This window comes from Macrotis lagotis, chromosome X (assembly GCF_037893015.1).
Source record: "Macrotis lagotis isolate mMagLag1 chromosome X, bilby.v1.9.chrom.fasta, whole genome shotgun sequence".
In the NCBI taxonomy this organism is placed as follows: Eukaryota; Metazoa; Chordata; class Mammalia; order Peramelemorphia; family Peramelidae; genus Macrotis; species Macrotis lagotis.
Window position 1 is genome coordinate 532,579,151 of NC_133666.1, and position 20,852 is coordinate 532,600,002.

Sequence of the window (20,852 nt, forward strand, 5' to 3'; positions counted from 1 at the left end):
AGAAGGAGCAATTCATTATCTCCCAAGGCAGTCCATTCTATTTGTGGAGAGCTCTAAATGTTAAATCAAACCTCAATCTACCTTTAAACAACTTCTACATAGTGCTCCTAGTTATGCATCTCTGACCTAGCAGAATATGTCAAATCTTTCTTTCACCACAACCCTTAAAACAGTTGGAGGAAAATTATCATACTTCCCCCTTATCTTCTCCATTCTTCAGTGAATTCTTACTGAGGATTTTCTTGAGGTTCTTCACCATCCTGCTCATTCAATCAAAAAGCATTTATCAAGTATCTAGATGTTGCAGTGGGTAGATGACCCTGAAGTCAGGAGGACCTGAGTTCAAATTCAGTCTCAGACACTTATGTGACCTTAGTCAAGTCACTTAACCCTGATTGCTTTGTATTCAGGCTATTTCCATCATCCTGATTCATATCTGGCCAATTGGACCCAGATGACTCCTGAGGAGAAAGTTAGGTTGGTGACTTAGCACAGCACCTATCCTCACTCAAATCCAATTCATGTGCTTGTCATGTCGCTACCTCATTGATTTCACAGTCTTTTTTGAAAAACAATGGACAAGGATCATCATCATTGAGTACCTATTATGTGTTAGACACTCTTCTAAATGCTAGGGATACAAAAAAAGGCAAAAGATATTAAGCAGAACCCTTGTTCTTGTTGTTCATTCTTTATTCTTGAAGTGGTCCAATGCTATCATGAGCATGATTTTTTGACTTGGGTGTGAATTGGAGTTGAGTGACGCAGAGCTGAATAAAGTCATCAGCCTTGCTCTCTCCTCCACTTACTGAAATCCAGTGGCAAGACAAAGTTCAAGATGATTGACAAAGGCCCAAGATCAGGCAAAAGACCTCCTTGCCTTCAAAGAGCTCACAATGTAATGAGGAAGACAACATTCAAACAAATGTATACAAACAAGGCACATAATGAATAAATATAAAATAATTAAGAGAAGACAAAAAGTTTGAGAGACATAGTTTCAGGGTGATTAATAATTTAATTATTTTATTAATCATGCTAGAAATAATTAATAAAGTGTGACACTTGACACTAAGCTGTATGACCCTGGACATATCACTTATCCCTGACTAACTCATCAAAAACATTTTTTTTTTTTTGGTAAAAGAGATTCATTCTTCAGGTCAAGGTTAGAGAAGATGACCTCAAAGATCATTCCAGTTCTTAAGATTCTAAACTGTTGTTTGATCAGTAGTTCTTAGTGTCTATATAAACCTTTCCTCACTAAAAGTCTCAATTTAATTTTTAGACGTGCCAAAAAACAGAATCTCCCCAAGGCAGAAAAAGTGATGTAAGTATTTGGTTAGTTCCAAAGTTCCCTCTCCCACCCCAGCTTTTTATTGAAAGTTCTCTCCCCTTCCCACAATCCTCTCCCCAACCTCAAACTAACATAACCTGAATCAACAACCCCATTTCTCCTGCAACACATCACATTTGAAAAAAAAAAGATGTCAATTGTCTGTTTGTGGTCAGGCTTTTTACTACTATATATGCTTGACTATAATGGATCATCAAAAAAGTCTCTTAAAACCACATGAGCACCTGTTAACCTCTGAAGTCATTTGGCTTGGCTCCTGGTGCTCTCTTTTAGCTGCAAGATGTTGGGCTGTTTTTCAACAGGAACATTCCCATGTTTTCACTGGCCTCGAAAGACCTGACTGCAGAGGTTTAGAGTTATAAGGGACCTTAGAGTCTGTCAGTTCTGCACCCATGCCCCCTCCCCATTTTAGTTAACCAACATTTATTAAACACTTTCCTTGTGTCAGAGTGCTAAGCTATGTGCTGGGGATACAAAGAAAAGGGGGAAAAAGTCCTGCTCTCAAGGAGCAAGTGATCTAATTGAGGAGAAAATATATTATGTACTGAAGACAAAAGGATAAACAAAGAGTAATTTCAGAGAGAAGACACTAAAATTTAGGGCTACTAGGAAAAAACTTTTTTGCAGAAAGTAAGGTTTTAGTTGAGACATAAAGGAAACCAGGAAGCCAGGAGATGGAAATGAGGAGGGAGAAGAGTTCCAAATATGATAGTCAGTGAAAACACTTGGAATCAGGAGAAAGTATCAAAGGAACAAGTGTCACTGGATTGCAGAATGCATGGTAGAAAGTATGATATAAGAAGACTGGACAGGTAGGAAGGGGTCAGTTTATGATAGGTTTTAAAAAGCAAAAAGATTTAATATTTTATACTGGAGGTAATAGGGAGTCATTGGGGGTTTATTGAAGAATTAAAAAGAGGCAGATTATGGTCAGAACTGCATTTCAGGAAGATCAATTTGAAAGCTGAGTAGAGAATGAATTGGAGTGAGTTGAGACTTGAAGCAGGGAAACCAACCAGTAGGTTGTTGGAAAAGTCAAGGTAAGACATGATGAGGGTCTGTACCAGTGAAATACTGGCAATGTCAGAAGAATGAAGAGATGATACAAAAGTAGAAGTTACAGGACTTGGCCTCTGATGGAATATGAGGAATAAAAGAAAATGAGAGGTAGTGGATGATATCCAGGTTGTGAGCCTAGGTGACTGGAAAGATGGTAGCATCATTGACAGTAATAGGGGATTGGGAAGAAAGAAGAATTTGGAGGGAAAATAAATTTAGTTTTGGACATGTTGAATTTAAGAAGAATACAGGATATCCACTCAAGATGTCTAATAGGCAGTTGGAGATATGAAACTGAAGGTAAGGGGAGAGGTTAGGACTTGCAAGGCAAGTAGATCTGAGAGATGTTTGCCTAGATGATAGAATGAGTGAAAGTGTGACCACTGATAGAATGAGTGGTCAAGGAATATGTGTCATCAATATAGAGTCAAGACTCAGGGAGTACAAGACAGAGGATGTATGATGAAAAAAATTTAAAAGGAAATTCAGTTTTCTGTCTATGAAACAGACATTCCAGAAAACATAGTAGAAGGTTTAGTTAGGTTTAGAGTAGGAGACTGGACAGCTAAGTGGTACAGTAGATAGAGCACTGACATTGGATTCCGGAGAACAGGAGTTCAAATCCAGTCTCGGACACTTGCCACTTGTTAGCTGTGTGACCTCGGGTGAGTCACTTCACCCTGATTGCCTGGCATCCAGGGCCATCTCTGGTTGTCCTGATTCATATCAGGCCACTGGACCCAGATGACTCTGGAGGAGAAAGTGAGCCTAGTGACTTAGTACAGCACCCCCTCACTCAAATCCAATTTATGTGCTTATCATGGCATCATCTCCCTGAGTCATGGTCTTCTTCAAAAATGAAGGACAAACATTAGGAGACAGGGTAAAGGAAGGAGAAAAGCTTGGGTTGAGGTGGGTGGAATGAAAAATGTGCATTGGAAAGTGGATTTTGAATAATGGCAATGTGAAGAAACAAAACTCTTACTCTTTGTGGATGATATGTTGGTATATTTAGAGAATTCTAGAAAACCAACTAAAAAACTTTAGCAAAGTTGCAGAATATAAAATAAATCCACTAAATCATCAGCATTCATAAATATATATATATATATATATACATATATATATATATATATTACAAAGTCCAGCAACTAAGAGATAGAGGCATTCCATTTAAAGTAATGTAGAGAACATAGGGTACTTGAGCATTTACCTGCCAAGACAAACTCAGAAACTATATGAAAACAATGATAAAACACTTTATACAAATAAAACTAGATTTAAATAACTGGGCAAATGTCAACTGCTCATGGGTAGGCCTAGGTAATACTATAAAAATGACAAGTCTACCTAAATTAAATTACTTATTCAGTGCTATACCAATCAAACTACCAAAAACATACTTTATTGAATTAGAAAAAATAACTAAATTCACATGAAGGAACAAAAATTCAAGAATATCAAGGTAATTAATGAAAAAATGCAAAAGAAGGTGACCTAGATATACTAGATCTAAATTATATTATAAAGCATCAGTCATCTAGCTAAGAAATAGAGTGGTGGATCAGTGGAATAGACTAGGGACAAAAGAAACAATGGTAAATGACTATAGTAATCTACTGTTTGATAAACTCAAAGATGCCATCTTCTGAGATAAGAACTCACTCTAATAAAAACTGCTGGGAAAATTGGAAGATAGTATGGCAGAAACTAGGCATAGACTCACATCTCCTACCTTATACCTAAATAAGGTCTAAATTTGTAAAGGATTTAGACATAAAAGATAATACTATAAGTCAAAGAGGAGAACCAGAAATAGTTTATCTGTCAGATCTATGAAAAGGGGACCAGTTTATGACCAAAGAAGAGAGATAGAGAACATTATAAAATGCAAAATGGAAAATTTTGATTATATTAAATTGAAACGCTTTTGCACAAATGAAAGCAATGCAATAAAGAATTTAAAAATGCAATAAGTTGGGAAACAATTTTCACAGCTAATGCTTCTGAGGAGGGATTCATTTCTAAAAAACAGAACTGAGGCAAATTTATAAGAATACAAGTCATTCTTGATAAATGATCAAAGGATATGAATAGGAAATTGTCAGATGAACAAGAATTGTCTATAGTTCTGTAAAAAAATGCTCTAAATCATTATATATTAGAGAAATGCAAATTAAAACAACTTTGAATTACCACCTCACACCTATCAGATTGGTTAATATGACAAAAAGGAATAATGTTGGAAAGGAATTGGGGAAATTGGAACATTAATGCATTGCTGGTGGAGTTGTGAATTGATCCAACCTCTCTGGAATGCAATTTGGAACTGTACCCAAAGGGCAATAAAACTATGCATACCCTTTGACCTAGTAATACCACCATTAGGCTTAAATCTCAAAGATCTCATCAAAAAGGGTTTAAAAAACCTCACCTATAGAAAATGTTTATAGCAACTCTTTTCATAGTAACAAAGGGGATGCCCATCAGTTGAAGAATAGCTGAACAAACTGTTCAATCCAGTTCTTTTGACTCTAAATTCAACACTTTGTCCTCTACTGTATCATACTGCCTATATGATTCCAAACTATATAGAATGGCTCTTCTTCCCTGTTGAATAAACAAACTCTTCCTTATTGAATAAAAAGAAGCTTATATAATTCCTTGGCCAAGGGCACACAGTGGGTACTTTGTAAGATTAAACTGAATAATTTGCCATTGTGAACTGAAGAGAGATCAAATAAAGAAAAACACAAATTTCTAACATTGGCTAGTTCAGAATAATTTTTCTAATAATTTTCTTGACCTGAAATTATGATAGTCAATTCTATTTTAATACTTCAAACTTGAGAAAGTAGAATTACTATATTACTCTTAGTGTTTTTATAGTATCTTTTATTTAAGAGTGTCAGAGTCACTTTTCCTATGCATTTATTGCTTTGATTTTATAAGTAAAGAAATTGCTATGGAAATTAAATGAGGGTGATAAAATATGCCTTAGGGAATAAACTTTCCTACTATTCCTTTGATCTACTTGCTTGTACATTCAATGATTATTGAATACCACTTCATATAGAGACCACATAGTGGAATGGATTGAGAGTTGACTTTAAAGCCAGGAAGATCTGAGTTCAAATCTCACCTCTGTTAATACTGGTCATTGAACTCTCTCCTTTACATTATTGACCTTTAAATATTACATCTCTAATAATATTTTTTACTGACTCGTCTGGCTTCACTTCAATACATGTGCAAGTCAAGATATCATCTTCATGATGTTATTGGTCCTCTTTAAGAACAAAAGATGGGGGTGGCTAGGTGGCGCAGTGGATAGAGCACCAGCCCTAGAGTCAGGAGTACCTGAGTTCAAATCTGGCCTCAGACACTTAATAATTACCTAGCTGTGTGGCCTTGGGCAAGACATTTAACCCCATTGCCTTGAAAAAAAATAAAAAAATAAAAAAGGATGAACAATTAAATAGTAACAAATAATAATAATAATACAAAAAGGGAAGACAAGGATATCAGAAAAGAGTTTATGGTAAAGGTAGCATTTGAGCACCTAGACAAAAACATCACTTAAGCAAAACTAAAAAAGTGGGGTATATGTAGAGGACAGTGTCCCAACTTGTTGGAGTATCAATTATATATTGATATCTATATATGAGGAAAAATTTTATTTCACAAAATAAAGTTTGAGGGAGAGCCAAATTGCTGAGAGTCTTGAATAGAGATTAAGGATTTTTTTTTTCCAGTAAGAGTCTATTGCAGAGTGTTCAATAGAGGACTGATGCATTCAAATCTATGTGATAAGAAAGCTTCACCAGGCAAAAGTATATATGAGGATGCATTAAAGCAAAGTGGGAGAGAAGCAGGAAAGGTCATTAAGAAACTGCCATAGTATTCTAAGTGAGGGGTAATGAGGTTCTTATACAACTAAAATGATGGCTGTGGGAATAGAGATAAGATTATAGATAATAGTTTTCAGAAGTAGAATCGGTATATAGGATATGGGCAATGATAAAGAGGTGAAAGTAAAAACTTAACTTCAAGATATATTGTTGTTTTTAATAGCACTTAAGATTTAGAGTCAGAGGAACCAGATTTGAATCCTGGCTCTACTGCTATTATTTAACCCTCTAGAACTTCCATTTTCTCTATCTATAAAATGAAGGATTTAAATAAGATAGACCTTGAGGTTCCTTCTAACCATGAAAGGACCTGAAGTGTGACTACTGCTATAGTATCCACCTATATTGAAAATTGGAAGTTTCTCCATAGAAATGAAAATGCAGAGACTGAAAGCATCATGTTCCTTTGTTTTTATTATTTATTTATTTGTTTATTTATTTATTAGGTTTTTGCAAGACAAATGGGGTTAAGTGGCTTGCCCAAGGCCACACAGCTAGGTAATTATTAAGTGGCTGAGACCAGATTTGAACCCAGGTACTCCAGGGCTGGTGCTTTATCCACTACATCACCTAGCCACCCCCTGTTTTTATTTTCTAATTGGTTTATCAAACCTTCTTAAATACTTCTGACTTAGCATATGGTAACTAGATGAGGTTTGAAAATCCTGTGTGGTGATAAAAGTAATCTGCATAATTTTGTTGTTTTTCAGTCATTTTAAGTTTTGTCTGCCTCTTCATGATGCCATTTATGGGTTGTTGTTTTTTGGCAAAGATACTAGAATGGCTTGCCATTTCATTCTCCAGCTCATTTTACAGATGGGGAAACTGAGGCAAAGGGGATTAAGTGACTAAAATTGGACCTAAAAGAAAAGAATATTTAGATAATAAAAGAGATAAATCAGTGAAAGCAATTGAGAGAACTGGCCAGCCACATCATTTAGTGATTGACTCGGAGTCAGAAGATTTTGGTATGAGTTCCAACTCTGCTAATTACCTTGGGCAACTCACTTAACCTCTCTCTGGGCCTCAATTTGTTGCTTATCTAAAAATGGATGGTCTCTAAGCTTTTGTGAGTCATTCGATTACTCAAGTTAATGTTTTGGGTAATTATTCAATATTTCCAAAGAGATTGAAAGATGGAAAAATATTCCATGAGCACTCAGTAGTAAGTGCGGTTGTACTATTAGAGTTCCTAACAACAAACAAAGCTTTTGTTTTCATAATTTATAGTAAGTGCAGCTAATATTAGGCACAACAAATACACTCTTTTTTTCCTGACAGAAGAGAAAAATCCTTAGCCAACAATTCCCCAATGTGGGTATTTTTAAAGCTCCAAGGCTCTCTGAAGGAAAAAGTTGTCCCTACTTACTCCTATATCTTGTGTTTGCTTCTGTTATTTAAAAGTCAGCTCTTAAGAGAATCTTTTGTAGCTTTGGTAAACTCATTCTTTTCACTGAAACTTAGACCTAATTAGCCTGTGGAGATTCCCAGCATCTCCTGGACAGATTGTTTTGAATTAACCAACATTAAAATCTTTCTTGTTTGACTGAACATGATTTAGAAACAAGTGCATGTTTAAGCACTAGGGACATTTAGCCTAAGAAAACAAAGACTCAAACAGGTCGTGATAGTGTAACTTTAAGGAGCTAAAGGTTTTTTGTGGTGGAAGAGGGAAGACTCAGATTAGGTTTCCTTTTTCATGTAATCTATTTAAGATCCCACAGAGAATTAATGGCAGAGCCAGGATCAAAATTCAAATTTCCTGATTTAGTCTAATGGTTCTCCCACTTTTCTTTATCACTTCCACCTTCTTTTAGTTAAAGTTAAAAGTTCCCTCTGCTCAGACAGACTTTATTCTGATAAGAACATTTCTAACTCTTAATTTACTCATTGCTGAGTAAATAATCAGTTGTCTGCCTAATTGTTCATGTGCTTAATACTTTCTGACCTGGTACCTGGAGGGGGATGAATTACAAGCACTAGACAGGGTGGCCAACTGATCATTCTTCAAAGGGAGGAAGTCCCTAATCAAAGCACACATCTAGAGCAAAAATAGACTTTCAAAACTAGAACTAACTTCCACCCCTGATCACTACTTCAACTCCAAGGTTTAGGACTGAAAAGCACTTTCAAGATCATCTTGGGAATTGTTTTTTCAATCTTATGCAACATTTCATAGCCTGTTTGAAACTTTTTTTGCAAAGATAGTGGAGAGGTTTTCCATTTCCTTCTCCAAATCATTTTTAAAGATGAAGAAACTGAGGCAAATGTGACTTGTCTTGTATCACAATGTAAGAATCTGAGGCCAGTTTTGAATTTAGGTAGATGAGTATTCCTGACCTCAGACCTCAGCATTATACCACCTAGCTGTTCTCAATACCATCTAGAACATTCAACATTATTTTATAGATATGGAAACAGAGACCCCAAAAGGTTAAGTTGTCCAAGATAAGAAGCAGGGTTGGCATTCAATCCCAGGGCCTCTATTCCACTACTCCATGTTATGTGTACCCTCAGCTCTACCCTCTGGCTTACTCTCTTTCTTGAACATATGCTTCTTCTTTCCTTAATCCTTAATCTTTCTTTAGGGGCATTCCCAGTGTAGAGACTGCAAGACTCTTCATAGCCTTGTCTTTTCCTGTCTTTCTAGTCTCTTTACTCCTCTTCATATATATTTTGATCCAATAACTCTGCCTTTCTTGCTATTCCTCTCATAAGACACTCCATCTACCAAATGTGCTTTTTCAATGACCTTTCCATGCCTGGAATGTTCATCCTTCTCACCTCTGCCTGCTTTAAGATTCAGCTCAAAACCTACCTCTTACAAGAGGGAAGGGAATAAATACTTACTCATATATCACCTATGATGTGCCAGGCACATCTTTTTAAAATGAATATTTTCTCATTTGATCTTCACAACAACCCTGGGAAGCAGGTGCTATTATTACCGTCATATTACAGTTGAGGAAACAGGCAACCAGAAGCTAAGTGACTTGTCCAGGGTCAAACAGCTAGGAAGTGTCTAAAGCCAGATTTGAATTTAGGGCTTCTTAAGATTAGGAACAAAAAAATACTTTATATTCTCTGGCTTGAAACTCTACAAGTGATCTTTTGTGAATTTCTTCCTGAACAAGGCTTATTGATTATATTTAAAATAGAAAAAAATTGTCCTACAGGCAAGTGTGAAAACAGGAAAAAAATGTATATTAAAATCAATTTGTAGTCTGTGTGCAATGATTTTCAATGTTTAATTGAGCAATTAAAAGAGCAATAAGTCAGCAGAATATTTACAATTTGGCAAAATACAGTTCATTTAGTTTTAATTAGCAAAAGTCCTCATTGTATCATGACTCTGACCCTCAGTTCTGAAGACCTATATCAGCAAAACATAGAGTCTTCAAGCTAGAAAACATTATATTTGCTTTCTGCATTTGATCTTAGCCAAAAGGCCAAGAAACAATTATATTTGCTTTCGGAAGACAGCTCTAGCTAGGTGGCACAGAAGAGTTTTGAATTTGAATTTAGAAAGATGTGAATTCAAATCTCACCTGAGACAGTAATTTTAAAACCCAGATCATCACATAATCTTCGGTTTTCTCATCTGTATAATAGAGATACAAAGAGCATCAGGCTTGAAGACAAGCAAACTCATCTTCCCAAGTTCAAATCTGGCCGCCTCAGACACTTATTAGCTATGTGACCCTAGGCAAGCCACCTCACACCATTTTTCTGTTTCCTCAACTGTGATATAAGCTGGAAAAGGATATGGTAAACCAGTACAGTATCTTAGCCAAGAAACTCTAAATGGGATCACAGAAAGTTGAACACAACTAAAAAACAACTCAACAAAAATGATATTACCTACCTCAGGGTTGTGAAGATAAAATGACTTATCATAAATAACTTGTTTTGTAAAATTTAAAGAACCTATACAAATGCTAGTTATTTAATAAATATGTTAATAAATATGGTAAGGTTTATCACCAATATGATGGCCACTAGGCATAACACACAAAACAAATTTAAAAGTCTTCCCTTCTTCAGTGATTAGTAGCAAAGTAACAGGAAGAGTAGTTCTTTAAATTGCACAATTTTTAAACAGTATATATATTTTAAATTAGCTAGGGGTGTTTTATGTGAATTCCTTGTCTATCCATCTCAATGTTATTGCTACAAATGCTGCCAAAAGATAAAAAAGAAAGGTGCAACTAAGTGAATTTTCATCATGCATCCAAAGGCAACATGTGATAACCTTTCAGGAAACACTCGGTTATCTCTCTAATGCTTAAGGTGTAAGAGAGGAAAGCAAAATGTAGGTTAAAAGGGAAAGCTGATGACCAAGAAATGAAAGAGGCAAAAAGGCTTAATTGAGAGACAGAATACTCACATTTATGTATCACAGATCCTTTCTTCAAAAAGACATTTAAGCTTCCAAAAATGACAAGCACTTAAATAATAATTTCAAAATTAACTATCTGTATATAGACAATCAACTTGACACAGATCAAAATCAGTGAAAAATGAAAGAAAGAAGGAGGGAGGGAGGGAGGGAGGGAGAGAGAGAGAGAGAGAGAGAGAGAGAGAGAGAGAGAGAGAGAGAGAGAGAGAGAGAGAGAGAGAGACTAAGACTACAGTTTAAACAGTTCCAATCTGACCTATTTAAACAAACTATTGGCACTGGAAAATGGAAAATAGGTGAAAAAACAAACTATCACCATAGTTTAAGGAAATTTAATTGGTACAAAACAACGTTACAATGTAGAGGCTAAATGAGTCCAGAAATTGCTTTAGTCAACAAATACGTATTTCTTTCCTTAACAAAGAGATGCCACTGTCAAGGACAATACTTGTTTAAAATACAAACTCATTTGCAAACTCTTACAGAGAAGCAAAACAAGGGACTGTACAATAAATCCAGTCATTATGAATCTTGTGAATACAAAATAGCCCCAAGGAGCTCCAGGTACACTTGGATGCTCTGCTGACCATATCATGACAGATAGTTCAGGTAAGCCAGCTTCACTTCAACCAAATCAGCTTGGGGTGTCCTCAATGCCTATCTTTGTCAACTATCTGATTCCTGCCATTCATAGCTAAATAAATTGTCTTTTGTTAACTGTTGAATGACTTATGAGTATCTCTTTTTGTTTTTATATCAAGCATAAGCTACTCAGGAATAGATCTGAGTCAGACTTAATCCAAAAGAAGGTTACACAGTTTTGAGGACATTAAAGGATAATTTATCAAGATTACTAAAAGAGGGGCAGCTAGGTGGTTCAGTGGATAGAGCACGGGCCCTGGATATCAACAGCAAGAAAAAGATACCTAAAAGAGAGATCCATAAGAAATAATGTGGGGGGGGGGAAGTAAGACTATTATAACTTGCATTGAAGTAATGCATTGAAGTAAAACTCATTTCCCTGAAATATCTTTCTCTGTTTTAGATAAGGTAAGCACCAATCCTTCAAAATCCCTCAGTATTTATTTATCCACCCATATGCCTATTTACACAGGAAAAAATCAAGTGGATGAAAAATTGTCTATTGTCCTGACTATAATATGAAGTTCAATGGATAGCTCATAGTCCTTTAGCATATATGTATATAAATGGCATATTTATTTATAATGGTTATTATCAAATATATATTTCATATCATAATCTATATCTAGATTATATATCATAATATATATCTAGAGGGGAAAGAAATATTTACATACTATATTTCTGGTACTATATTAAGAGTTTTACAAATATTATTTCATGTGATCCTCACAACAATCCTGAGAGAAAGATGCCATTATCTCTATTTACAATTGAGAAAACAGATTAAGTGACTTGCCTGAGATCACACAGTTAATAAGTGTCTGAAGCTAAATTTTGTACTTAGGTCTTTCTGACTCCAACCACAGCACTATATCCACTGCATTACCCAGTTGCCTCTAAGCCAGACACTGCAGATGGACTATAAATGGACATAAAATTCAAGAGCAGAAGAGTTGATTTGGATATATACATTTGGAAAACTGTATAGTGTTGCATAGTTCATTAGTAACCCTAAGCATCTTCCTAAAATAAACAAAAATTTAAAAACCCATATCTTTTTAAAGTATAATTTTTTAAAAAAATGTATCTATTTGGCAATGGGGTTGAGTGACTTACCCAAAGTCACACAGATAGGCCATTTTTAGATGTCCAAGATCAGATTTGAATTCATGTACTCCTGACTTCAGGGCCGGTGCTCTATCCACTTCACCACCTATCTGCCCCAACCATATCTTTTAAACATTATTATTATTATTAGAAAGACGTCAAATGTCTAGAAAGAATGTAATACCATAATCTCTGAGGAAGTAAAATCACAGGTCAAATGCAATAGAAATGTACATGTTATACATTAATAGATTTCAGAATATTACCAAAGATGAATTACTTCAAAGCAGCATTGAAGAATGAAAAAAAAGTAACAAGAATTTTTTTTTAAGATTTTATTGGTGGGTTTTAACCCTATAATCATTTCCAGATGAGAGTAAAATAATTAAGTAAAACTAAGAGTGAACACATCCATATCTGTAACATACTCTCCCCAATTTAAAAAAAATAGCAAAAATTATTTACTTTCCCTCTTACTACTCCTACTCATTGGGGTAAAAAGGAGAGAAGAAAAATAAAAATTTTGTTAACAAATGTGCATAATCAAGTAAAACAAATTTCCTCATTAGCTATTACAAAAATATTTATGTTCATTCTTAACTCCATCACCATAAGTCTCTGTCAGTAGGAGGGTAGGATGTTTCAGCATCAATCCTCTGGAATCATGAATGGTTGTTGGATTCATCATAGTTCTTAAGATTCGAAGTTGTTGACTTTTACACAGTTGTTATTGTATAAATTGTTCTCATGGTTCTGATCACTTACTTTTTCATTTATTTATAAAAGTTCTCAACATTGTTTATATTTCTTTTTAGTTTGCAAGACAATGGGGTTAAGTGACTTGCCCAGGGTCACACATGTTACATGTCAAATTTGAACTCAGGTCCTCCTGACTCCAGGGCCATGCTTTCTCCACTGCACCACCTAGCTTCCCTAGGGAGTAGACAGAAGATAAAGAGCATAATTTATAAAATTTAAAAGTTTTTGCACAAAGACATGCATAAGATCAAAGTGAAACAATTTATTGGGGGAATAAACTTTGTACAGTTTCTCTGATAGTTCTTATTTCCAAGATATAAAAGGAATTATGTTTGTAAGAAAAAATCTATTTCTCAATAGATAAAGTTAGACTGTTTATCTGGATATGAACAGACAGGCTACCTAGAACCATAGAATGACTTTAAATTGACCTCTGAAGCGTTGGATAATTTTATTCACCACTGTAATCATTCTGTATTCAGCTGATGCTCTCTTCATTCCTTTCCCTTGCCTTCCAAGACTTCTATGCAGATTCTTGTTCAAGTATGAGTTGAACTATAAGGCCTGGCTGGGATCCTTTCCAACTCTGAGATTCTGTGAACATTTAAAAAATTAAATTTCTTGGCATATGAAAAAGTAACTGAACTTCCAACTAAGCCTGGGGCATTTTACTTGCCACTATGAATGTAAAATACATGACTTCTAACTAATGAATATAGTAACATAAAGTTGATTACCTTTGTAAAGGGCAGACAATTGTAGCAGAAATTTTTTAAAGAGACCTGTGTTTCTAGGTAGTGGTAGGGAACAGATAGAAAGGGTTACCTTAACTCATAGAGTGAAGAAGTAATTTTTATTCTGAGCTTCAAATATCAAATATCAATTTAAATGTGATGGCCACATCACATTTATATGGTGATGATGATGATGTTTGTCCTTCATTCTCAAAGAAGACCATGATATCAGGGAGATGATGCCATGAAATAAAAATGAATTGGATTTGAACAAAGGGGTACTGTGTTAAGTCACCTTTGAGGTCCAGAGGTGAGATATGAATCAGGAAAACTGGAGATAGCCCTAGATTCAAGGCAATCAGGGTTAAATGACTTATTCAAGGTCACACAGCTAGTGTCTGAAACCGAATTTGAACTCAGGTCCTCCTGACTTCAGGACTGGAACTCAATCTATTATACCATTTAGCTACCCCTACCTACATTTATAAACACCTATTATTATATCATTCATTTTTCTTAGAGATTTGCAAATATTATCTCATTTGATCCTAACAACAATGAGAGGCACATACTATTATCTCCATTTTGCAAAAGAGAAAATTGAGGTATACAGTGGTAAAGTGATTTGCCCAGGGTCACATAGCTAATAAGAGTCTGAGGCTAGATTTGAACTCATAACTTTCAAACTCTAGGCCCAGGGTTCTGTCCACTGAACACTTAGCTGCCTCCAATCATACCCCTAAGCTAACAATATTTGAGGGGGCAGATAGATGAAATTCTAGTCTAGTTCTTCTAAGACTGGAGGAAAGAATACCCTGGTTTAGCAAGTCTGTTTGTACCCCTCTCCCCACCCCACACCTAGCATGTTGGCAAGGCCTATCCTGGCTTCTCCTCTTCAAAGAAGTGGACCAGCTTCATACTATGTTTATCTATACTGTCCACATCTATATACTCTTTATGGACAAACATATATCTTTTTGAGGTTGAATCATATGTCAGTTGTGTTTGACTCGTCCTGACCCCTTCTGGGGTTTTCTTGACAAAGATACTGGAATAGTTTGCCATTTCATTCTCCAGGAATGAGGAAGAAATAGAAACAAACAGGGTAAGTGACTTGCTCAGGGTCACACAATTAATAAGTTGAATGAGGTCACATTTGAACTCAAGTTATCCCAACTCCAGGGTTGACACTCTACCCATAGTGTTAAGTAGCTTTCCTAACATATATCTCACATGGGTCCACTATCTAACAAAAAAACCAGACTATATAACAAAATTTTTAAGCGAACAGGATCAAATTCAAAATAATTTACACTTTTTAAAAGCAAGATTGATTCAGATTAATCATTTCATATTTATCTTTAATCTAGTCCAACATCCATTTATTAATTATCTATTTGTGTTAAAAAGACAAAAATCAAAAATAGAGGGGCGGAACCAAGATGGCGACATGAAGGGATTGAGTCTTAGGAGCTCTCTGATAAAAACTCATAAACTAAGGACTCTAACTAAACTTTCGAGAGACAGAACCAACAAAGGGACCCAGTGAGGCAGTTCTCCTACTCAAGGTAACCTGGAAAAGAGCAGAAAGGCTCTGCTCCCCGGGTCGGAGGGGCGGCTCACTGGAGGGGTGGCCCGCCAGAGCCAAAGAACTTCAGCCTCCCGGAGGCAGCCCCAGGGCATTGGGAGCCTCAGCTCACAGAAGCGGGGGAGTCTCCTGAGCTGCACCCCGGGGAGCACCGGCACAAAGTGGGGGAACAGTGAGAGACCTCTGCCAGAGCGAGCACGTGGAGCCCAGCCCTCAGGGCACACAGCCAGCAGCCTGGTCTTTTGGCAGCCCAGACCCAGAAACCGAAGCAGGTGGAGCCGGTAAGCAGGAGCCCCCAGGGCATAAGCCCATTGAGCTGAGGGAGGGGAGTGAAGAGAGACTGCCTAGCTCTGTCCTCTGCCCCTGGAACAGGACTCTGGAGCTCTGACCACATTCAGATGCTGATCGCAGTCTAGGCCCCCCCATAGAACAACAGGGCCCCCCCCCCCGCCACCTCAGCCCCGTGGCAGAGGGGGGTGCTTCTGGTTATTCACAGACCAGGAGGGAGGACAGAGCCTCATACACTGAGACCCTTGTGGGAGTGTCCCAAAAGCTCAGGAAGCACCCCCAAAAAACAGGCTTAGGCTGGGAAAATGAACAAAGAAACAAGAGGAAGACCACTGAGAAATATTTTGCAAATGAGCCCAAGAAGGATCAAAATACTCAGTCTGAAGATGAGGAAGCACAAGCTCCTGCATCTAAAGACTCCAAGAAAAACAGAAATTGGGCTCAGGCTATGATAGAGCTCAAAAAAGACTTTGAAAATCAAATGAGGGAGTTAGAAGAAAAACTGGGAAAAGAAAGGAGAGAGATGAAGGAAAAACATGAAAATGAAGTCAGCAGTTTAGTCAAGGAAATCCAAAAAAAAAATGCTGAAGAAAATAGCATGCTAAAAACCAGCTTAGGTCAAATGGATAAAACAGTTCAAAAAGTTATTGAGGAGAAGAATGCTTTAAAAAGCAAAATTGGACAGATGGAAAAAGAGATAAGAAAACTCTCTGAGGAGAATAAATCCTTCAGACAAAGAATAGAATTCAGGGAGACTGATGAATTTACCAGAAATCAGGAATCAATACTTCAAAACCAAAAAAATGAAAAATTAGAAAAAAATGTAAAATATCTCATTGAAAAAACAACTGATATGAAAAACAGACTTAGGAAAGATAATTTGAAAATTATTGGAGTACCTGAAAGTCATGATCAGGAAAAGAGCCTTGACATCATTTTCAAAGAATTAAGACAGGAAAATTGCCCTGATAGTCTAGAAGCAGAGGGCAAAATAGAAATGGAGAGAATTCACCGATCCCCCCGAGAAAGAGATCCCAAAAAACCAACCCCCAGGAATATTATAGCCAAGTTCCAGAACTCCCAAGTCAAAGAGAAAATATTACAAGCAGCCAGAAGGACACAGTTCAAATATCGTGGAGCTGCAGTCAGGATCACACAGGACTTAGCAGCAGCTACATTGGAAGCTCATAGGGCTTGGAATACAATATACTGGAAGGCAAACAAGCTTAGAATGCAGCCAAGAATCAACTACCCAGCAAGGCTGAATGTCCTCTTCTGGGGTAAAAAGATGGACTTTCAATGAACCAGGGGAATTTCAAAGGCTCCTTTTGGAATGGCCAGAGCTGAACAGAAGGTTTGATCTTCAGATACAGGACTCAGGTGAAGCATGGAGATTGGAGGAGAGGGGGGAAATATGAGGGACTTAATGAGGATGAACTGCATGTATAGAAAAATGATACTGATAATATTCATATGAACCATCTCAGTTAATAGAGCAGGTAGAGGGAGCTTTTATAGTTGAAGCACAGGAGAAAGCTGAATTTGAAGATAAAATATGGTATAAAAATGGAGTCAATAAGAAAAAAAGGGAAATGGAATGGGAGAAAGAAAAAGGAGAGGGGGAATAGTCCAAGCTATTTCACATAATAAGATTTTTTTTTATTACAATGAGCTCTTGCAATGATATGGAAGGGGGGAGGCAAGGGGGAATGAGGGAACCTTTGTTCTCATCAGAGGTGGCTAGGAGAGGAAACAGCAAATATACTCAATGGGGTATAGGCATCTGGAGTAAGAAGGAGGGGGGAGCAGGGGGAAGGGGTGGGGATGTGAATAAAGGAGGAGAGGATGGACCATGGGGGGACAGTGGTCAGATATAACACATTTTCTTTTTTTACTTCTTGCAAGGGGATGGGATTGGATGGCCCGCCCAGGACCATAGGGCCAGGAGGATTCTCGGCCTAAGGGGTGGTATGGGGGCTCAGGGCTTCTTGGCCCCAGGACCAGGGATCTGTCTGCTGTGCCACTCAGCAACCCTACAGCAGAGTCAGAGTGAAAGGAGAGAGAAAATAGAGTACATGGTAGTGGAGAAATAAGAAAGGAGGGAGTTGCGATCAGCAATGGCAACGTTGGAAAAATATGGAAGTAACTTTTGTGATGGACTTATCATAAAGAATGTGATCCACTCACGACAGAGTTGATGGTGTTGGAACAAAGACTGAAACACATTTTTTGTTATTATTATTTGGGGGAGGGTGCAGGGCAAGTGGGGCTGGGTGGCCTGCCTGGGGCCACATAGCAGAGTGATCATTGGGTGTCTGGGGCTGGATTCGGACCCATGTGCTCCTGGCTCAAGGGCCAATGCTCTGTCTGCCACCCAGCCACCCCTACTATTATTACTATTTTATTTTATTTTGGGTCTTTTTTTTTCTTCTTTTTGGTTTTTGCAGGGCAGTGGGGATCAGGTGGCTTGCATGTCACATGTTTGGGTGATTACTGGGTTTACGAGGCTGGATATGGACTCGGGTGCTCGTGGCTCCAGGGCTGGTGCTTCGTCCATTGCACCACCGGGCCATACCTACAATTATTACTATTATTTTTTTTAATTTTAATTTTTTTCTCCCCCCTTTACTTTTTTTGCCCAAGCAAGTCTATCTATATTCATGGGGGAGGGGTATTTTGTTTACTTGTAAACAAGTATATTTTATTAATGTAAAGAAAAACATTTGTACAAAATGAGAATAAAAAAAACTGAATCGAAAAAAAAAAAGACAAAAATCGTGGGGCAGCTAGGTGGCACAGTGGATAAAGCACTGGCCCTGGAGTCAGGAGTACCTGGGTTCAAATCCGATCTCAGACACTTAATAATTACCTGGCTATGTGGCCTTGGGCAAGCGACTTAACCCCATTTGCCTTGCAAAAAAACCTAAAAAAATTAAAAAATATAAAATAAACAGACAAAAATCAATAACAGATATGAGTTAGTCCCTAATCTCAAAAAGTTTACCTTCTTCTGGTGCTTTTTACATGTAAATACATAAATATAGATTTAGAACTGGAAGATTCCTTAGAGACTATGTGGTCTAATCTGATCATTTTCCAGATGAGGAAACTGAGGAAATAAGTACAAACAACTAATAAGATAAAAAGAAAAGCAATACCCAAAGAACTAAAACAGAAACTGACCCCTCAAGTTTGAAATTTTAAGTCAAATGGAAAGGAAAAAAAAGTACTCCTTGAGGGACAGCCTGGGTAATGGAGCAGAGGTAGGCGATGGACTTTTGAGTCCTGGGAATAACAAAAACACTAATTTAATTGGAATATAGAGCTTACAAAAGGGAATAACTCTAAGAAAGAGTCAGACTGTGTCTTGTCCATTTGGGAAAGTATCTATTTTTCATTTGAACTTCACATAAACCCTTGTGAGGTAGATGGGAATACAAATGTGATTATTGTCATTTTGCAGATGAGGAAACAATGCTTAGCAAAGGAAAGTGAACTTGTCATGGTCACACATCTAGTCAGAAGTCAGACAGGATTAAAAACCAACTCTTATAATTGCAAATTCAGTGTTTTTATCCCTACTTTATGTTGCTTCTCTCTTTAGAGGCTCTGGATTGATTGATACTGCCATGGGGGCAGTTGGCCAAAAGGAAGTCCTATGGAAAAATACAGATTTTGTATTTCTTCTTCAAATAGAATGGGTGAAGATGGTATATCTTATTCAAATTGTATTTGTATTTATAAAGTCTGAACCCTTATGAGATTTAAGTAGATCATTTTGTACCTTATAAAGGATGCAAAACTTTGAGTATACTCATTTGAATCTTGCATGTAAAGGATATGATTTTTATATACAAGTTATCTACTTAAATCTCATGCTAAGTTGTCAGTTACTAATTTATTATTTTATCTCTGTACTTATTTTACAAATGAAGAAATAGGATCAGAAAGCTTAAGTGAGTCTACCACAAATTTATATTATCTAATCTCAATGAGGCCAACACTAGGCCACTGTAATCTCTTTGTTTTTCCTTGAATGTTTTCCTTGACTAACCACTGATCCTCTCACTTGCAGATTCTCCAGAGTAGCCATTCCAAACCTCTTCCCCTCTCCTCAATCCCCCTCTCAGACTCCTCTTTCTCTGAAGATAACCTTGCATCCTACTTCCCAGAGAAAGTTGAAGATCATACATTTTAATCTCTCTTATCTAGATGATTATATATATATATATATATATATATATATATATATATATATACACACATATATAACAAGGAAAAAAAGGAAAGAAATAAGCACTTTTGTAACAGCATTGTGCTAAGTCCTGGAATATAAGCACAAGCAAAAATATAGACCCTATCCTCAAGGAGCTCCCAATCTAATGGAGGCAAAGGGGACAAAGGAACTACAAAGCAAGGGAGTGGAGGTAGGAGTACACATCCTGCAGTAGGCCTGAAGGAATGAAGGCAGGTCTGCCAAAGATCCTCTACAAAATGGCAGCTCTAGGAGAACTCACCAGTGGGAGAAGGGCCCTGGTCTTACAAAGGTTATGTTCCTGATTGAGAATGCCTCACAGGTGGTTGAATATTTCATAATAAGGAGGCCCCAGGAACTAGGCCAAGACAGATCTACTCTTTTACTATCTGGGGCTACCAGGAAGGCTGATTGGAGAGGGTGACACATGAATATTCACATTTTGATTTTTTTGTAAGACATTTTGAAGAAAAAGGATTTTAATAAACAAAATATGTAGAAAGAGCATCTTCTAGACATGGTTTACACAAATGCATAGAAAGGAAGAATACTAGATGACCTAAAGATTAGTGAGCAATTGAAACGTAAGAGTTTTGAAACAGTTAAATAGAGAGAAGTGAGAATCAGGATTATAAAACTAAATTATATAGTCTTTAATATTAACCCAGGGAATCTGCATGGTAGTGAGGGATGTCTAGTCTCATGCTTGCATTGGTCCAGGGCAGAAGTGTTAAAAAAAAAAGTCAGCCC

The 20,852-nt window shown here is 36.9% G+C and overlaps 1 long non-coding RNA gene across 1 annotated transcript in view; it reads right to left on the reverse strand.

Moving 5' to 3' along the window:
* Positions 1-13,573: 13,573 nt before the first annotated feature.
* LOC141502835 (uncharacterized) overlaps positions 13,574-20,852 on the reverse strand; it is a 156,983-nt gene continuing 149,704 nt past the window's right edge. The window contains exon 3 of the long non-coding RNA XR_012472660.1: positions 13,574-13,831. This is a non-coding gene — a long non-coding RNA (uncharacterized LOC141502835). The remainder of the gene's footprint in view (positions 13,832-20,852) is intronic.